General features: G+C 38.1%; 1 pseudogene; it reads left to right on the top strand.

Moving 5' to 3' along the window:
• Position 1: 1 nt before the first annotated feature.
• On the top strand, positions 2-3,783 carry LOC141443847 (uncharacterized; annotated as a pseudogene).
• Positions 3,784-6,258: the final 2,475 nt, after the last annotated feature.

The following is a 6,258-nucleotide window of genomic DNA, read 5'->3' as shown; positions in this document are numbered from 1 at the left end:
AATGTCGTTGGTGGACGATGCTCCTGGTATTTTAAAACATAGTGATTCTTTATTACTTTTAACAGAGACAATTAACCAAGGGCTCTGTGGATTGAGTATACCTGAGACAGCGAAAGACAATAACAGCAGTAACCTTACGACGAGACAATCGCAAGGTCTCAGCGCAATACTTAATAACTGCGGCTTGACCGACGCACTGCTAGCTTTAAACAATGATCTCTCTCATTCTGAAAGTGATAACGATTCTTTGTACACACCGACAAATAGCCCTATACGTAGACAACATACTAAATCAACAAATAAGGCAATAAGAACTAGTTTTGGTTTGCACAGTCCTGACGCTACACTAGATAATAGGGAGCCTAATTTAAAGAAATACTTAGAGCAACTTAGAGAGAAGAGTAGTAAAGAAGAAGCGAAAGCTGACTTCCCTTACTTCTGTGAAGAACCTAGTGTGGATAATGACGCAGAGCTTATAGACTTAACTTTGATACCGCCTCCGCAGACCCCTGACGAGTTAGACTGTGCGACGCAAGTGCCTCAAATATTACCTGTCGTACCACCTTCCTTTGCGGATGAGAAAAAAAACTCCCTAGAGAACCTTAATGAACAGGCCAAAGAAGGCGATATAGAAGAATTCATAGCTAATATAACTGTACCACCGCCAACAGTTAGAGTGACGCCTGCAATTGAGCTTACCCCTGAAGAAATTATGTCTTATATCATTCCACCACCTCCCAGTTCCAACTCATCTACTCTAGACAGGGAACAAGTTAGCTACGCCAATCATAGTCAAATATTGGAAGCAAAAAAACAACAGAATAATAAAGACATAAAACCGAATGGTGAAGTAGTGAAAGGTACATTAAGTGTTAGTGAAATAAGAAACATGTTTACTTCTAAATCTTTAAGTGATGCTAGAAACAGTCTACTATTGAAAGAGAAAAGTAAAACTCATGGTCAAACTAAATCAGATTCGCCTAAAGCGAAAAGAAAAAGCGTTACTGAAAAACCAGCTAATGGTAGCGCTCATGTCATAGAATACCCCACGGTTGAAAGGAAAGGTATGTTCTCGTGTTGTAGTAAAGACAAAAACAAGAGCGATGACAGCGATGAAGCCGACAAAGTGGAAAGTCAAGTAGAAAAGTCAGATTCAATGCCAGATGTCTGTGAAATTAGGCCACCACCGAGAAGAAAAAACGTTGAAAACGTGAAGCCCCCAGAAAGACCACCAAAAACCGCTCCTCCTCCAGCTCCACGGCCGCGATCAAATTCTTTCACGTGCCCCAACAACGAGCTTACAGCTGTCGAGATACCTAACAATCACTTCAGCACTCTAAATAATAGGAAGCTAAACTATAAAGTAGTATGCGAGATTAACGAACAGTTACAAAATCCACCACAACTACCACCACGATTAGAGCCTAGAGTATTATCGCCACCTCCACCTTTGCTTTTGCCTCCAAAAAAACCGCCGTTGCCTCCCGTGCCGAGCATCGAAGTGCTGCGAATGAAAACATCCCAAAAATTCAACCAATCCGCTATAAGGCAGCCCGAGCAACGTCTCGCAAGCATAGGATCACCACACTTCCAACGTAACCTGAACTCCTATAGAAATCTCGAGAACGAAAGCCGATTGACGGACGAGGAGAGTCAAAACTTGCGTTCAACGCCCAAGTACAGCTCAATGACGCTTCAAAGTCGACACGTGCGTTCAAGTTCAGAAACAAAGAATACAGTTCTAAAAAACAACGAAATGTCCACAGTGTTGTCACTATGTTCACCTCAGATGAATAGGCGGTTCAGTAATCGCCCTGACTTGTTGAACGGGGCTGCGGGGAACGAGAAAGTCTTCAGTCCTCCGACAGATCGGAAGTTCCGTCGAGGCAGTGCCAGTCCGACTCCTAAAGTCCAAAACCATGTACGTTTTAAAGATGATGTGGTGGACGATATTCCCACGCCTCCGTCGCCTCCATTGGTATTCCCGGAGCTTGGAAATGGCGTTGTGGGTACGGAAGCGCTGCTGGTGGCGGCGGAGGCGGCGGCCGCGGGCTTCTGACGCGACTCCACGCGGCAGCTCAAAGATGCGCACACCAACACGCACACGGTGGAGGGGAGGACATCGATGAGCACAAGTTCCAGGTAATCATAATGAATCTATATCCGAAATAATGTTTTATGTCCTTCTAATTGTAATTTCCTAGGCATCTTATGCACTAGACTGCCACGACCAAGATCAGTGGCCTGAACTAAAGAAATTATATGAACGCCTCGCACTTGGCTGCAACGGCCAAGCCAACTGGCCGCTTCTTTTGTTGATGTGGTCGTTGCGGCGCTAGTCGTGGTCATAACCGTCTAGTGCGCGAAGTGCCTAAGTGACCAACACTGTTAACTTTCCACGCAAAGCCTGTCAAGAAAAATAATTATGAGAATTTAACTGTATGTAAGAGCATTTTTACGGTGTAATGTTGCCTTCTAACTTGCCATTCACCTGAGTTAGCACGCGGAATCAGAATCAACTATGTATTTATACTTCGTAGACAACTTAGTAGAAGGGTATAATCGGATGATGCAGAAGTGACTTTGCTTGCGGAGGTCCATAATTAATTAAAAATATTTACTTTGGTACTCCGTTACCTTACACTAAGTAAAAGATGGTACATTATTGCCATGGACCTCGGCAAAGTACCGCTTGTATCAATCAAAGCCAATTTTCAATGTTGTCTTGCAGCGAGCCCGCAGCGAGTTGACAGCGTGTGCGGTGACGCTGGTGGGCACATCTCGGACGTTGGTGGGCGCGCTGGGCAGCGCCGGCGCAGTAGGGCCGGCGCTGGCTGACTGCCTCACTCCACTGCGGCGGCTGGCTGACTTAGCACAGGTACTCGTCATATCACAAAAATTCGACAGATTCAAATCTTTTTATATGATCTCATTAAGCCTACGGTTCATCAGATATGTGTGAGGAAGCGTTGCGAGGGATATGTTTGTCATGAACCAATAGAAATGATTCATTTACAACACTCCGCTGAGCTGTTTCCACTAGAGCTGCGCTGAGCCAGGATAGGTAAATGAATCATTTCTATTGGTTCATGACAAACATATTCCTCGCACATCTCTGGTGGTAATGCAGCCTAAATCCTTGTTTATTCCTTCTTCAACGTTAGCTTTTTTTTTCAGGCTCTAGGCAGACACACGTCAGCACCTCTTCAGACCCGAAATCTGGTGCTTCGTGTGCATGACGTCACAGCAGCGTTCAAAGAACTAGCGGGAGCTGAAATGGCGCAGATCATAAGAGATCATAACGCAAAGAAAACGCAAAACATAGGTCAAGAAAACAATTCCACCTTAGGGGCAATTGGCACTTAGAGCGCAGAGTGCCTTGCAAACGTACTGGCCACTTTACTCAGAAGCTTACGGGTATTCTCTCCCTGAGTTCAAAAAAAGAAAAAAGAAAATCTATTCGCCATTGCTTGTGGTCGCGACCATAGACAGTTTTATTTTTTGTCATTAAATGTGGCTCGTAACCGTAGATTTAATTTGTTATCCAGGTTCCAATGTAAAAATATTTTCCATTCGTTAGTTAAGCGTTCTGTTAATAACCATTACTAAAAAGAGACCAAATAAAATTAGGTACGTTGGCATAATTGTAATTAGTGACACTTTGTGTTATTTTAAGTTATAGTTTTGTAAATTTTAACATGCGTTAATGTTTATATTTGTTGATAATATAATTTGTTCGTGTAATTCAATTTAAGTAGGGTTATAATATTTCTTTATAAGGAAATAAGGTAGGTAGGTACAGTGAAAATATCAAATCATAATAAAATACCCAAACCGCTAAAATATTCACTGTACCTATTAAGGTATACCTATACCCTTTTCTATCGCTCTATGTTTCCGTAGGCAGTGTTACCATGTTAAAGTACTAAGTTTACTTATACATATCTATTTACATGAAAGTGCTGTATATTTCTATAAATAAGGAAGTGTGATCGGATTTAGGGTGCAAAACTACTGTATTATCATATTCATATCTCGTGAATGTCTAAACTAACCATATCTTGTATCGTTTTTAAAACAATATTGAATGGATTTTTGAATGCATTTCTGTACTATCAACAAATTGACGTTCAAATTTCAGGGTTAGGGTAAAAAATGTAAACTTTTCTAAAAATGCTCTTAGCGTAAATTAGCATTGTTTTCTGACAGATGCCGCGCGCTTCCCGCGCTTTTCACATAAAAAGCTATGGTGTTGCCGGATTAAAAATAAAACAGTTGAGTGTTGCCAGGATGATAAGGCACTGCGCGATGTGCTGATATTTAAGTATTGGTGCTATTTTAAAATGTACGTTTTTGTAATGTTTGTTTAAAATTTATTTCTTTACATGACTGATTGAAAAGTGGAGAATGCATGACAAGGCACCAGTGATTTGAACCATATAAAGCGGTTTATTTAATGCAATCGTAAGCAATATTTACATATGCCTGTAAGTACAATTTTTTTGATTTCCTAACTTCGCGGTAACCAAAGACCTTTATCACCTGTTTTTATTAATTATGATATATTTTATTTACTGGAAACTTTATTTTGCTGAAATTTGTTTGCTAGATTTTACTTTCAATTAAAGGACAAACCAAACAAAGAATATTATATAGTTATACAAAAAAATATAGATTTCTTCTCATAATAACCGATGTATTTAAAGACAACTTGGTAGGTAACTGTTTTTAATTAGGTAAAACTAATACTAATGACAAATTATTATTTTCATAATTTTAGATACTTTTCTTATATGTTACCTACAACAGTTTTTATCACAGACATACATTTTATATCTCTTTTACCATAAAAATAAAGAGAATATTCATATTTGTGATAAATACGGATGTACATGGGAGACAATATCAGATTAAATTGAATTAAAAATAGTGCAATCAGTTACTCATTATCAAGTCTTTTAATGGAAAAATGTGTACAACAGTGTTTAACTTCTTAGATATTTCTATTTGTTCTACTACACCATCATTTTTTAATGATTTTCCATTAATTTGTGTATTAATTGCCAGGATATTAAAATGTTTTGATTGGAGGACTTATCATTCAAAAACTATTACATCATTGTTTTTGTTGCAAGTGTGTATTTTTAAATAAAACCTGCAAAAATTACGTATACACCTATGTAACTATAGACAGACAGAAGTACATACATGAAATGTAGACAAGGTAATATGTATCACAGTATAAAATGAAACCAATTTATTTATTGTTTATAATACAATGCAATGCATTTGATGTAATAAATGATAAATCCAATTATATTTCTTTTATTTACTCTGAATACTTACAAAATAAATTATACAACTACATAACAAAAGTTTGATTCCAATTTTATAGGTTCGAGATTTTGAAATGCGAGTTCTCGCCTAATTTTGTATGTTCCCAGATGGCGCCAAAAACAAAGCAACTACCAATCAATGTATTTAAAATTCTTTATTCAATTAAGAAATTGTGCTTAATAAAGTACATTCGGCAGTCGTTATTACAGTAGACTTGTTCTTTCTAAAGTACACAAGGATTCACGCTAGACTAGCCGACTAATCAGCGCTAAGATGGCCGACTAGTAAGCATTGCCGATCATTGATTTCGGCAAAGTTCGCAGTGTAATTGAAATATTAGTTTCAGTATATATGCTAGTCATAGTCCGTTTGTTTTCATTTTAAAAAATCATCGGTTTCTGGAGCGGTTTTTTTTCTTGTTTCTATATGATGATGATTTGTTGTAATAAAGTAAAATACTTAAAATATACTTATAACTTGACGTAAATATTGGCTGTTTGTTTTTTGGTTCTCCAATAATTTCCGTACCTATGTTTTACGGATTAGTCGCCGACTATTCGCCGACTGCAAATGTGGCCCAATAATTGGCTTTGTCGACTAGTCAGTGCCTCTCTAGAGATCTACTCAACTTATCTATGTACAGTCGAAGAAACAATCGCATACCAAGGCGACATTTCACTGCAAATGTCGTTCAAATTCAAAATTCAAAATTCAACTGATTTATTCAGTAAACAGGCCGCAATGGGCACTTTTACCGTCATTTTTTAAACTACCAGCGCTTTCGGAAAGACCATCATTGCCAAGAAGAATGCGCCGCAAGAAACTTGGCAGAAAGTATTTTTTTCATAATAATATAATTACAAATAAAATACTTAAAAACTATATTATACAATTAAAGAAAAACATACAAATAATAATGAT

The sequence above is a fragment of the Choristoneura fumiferana genome, chromosome 28 (genome assembly GCF_025370935.1).
Source record: "Choristoneura fumiferana chromosome 28, NRCan_CFum_1, whole genome shotgun sequence".
Classification (NCBI taxonomy): domain Eukaryota; kingdom Metazoa; phylum Arthropoda; class Insecta; order Lepidoptera; family Tortricidae; genus Choristoneura; species Choristoneura fumiferana.
This window is presented reverse-complemented; position numbering and strand designations above follow the sequence as displayed.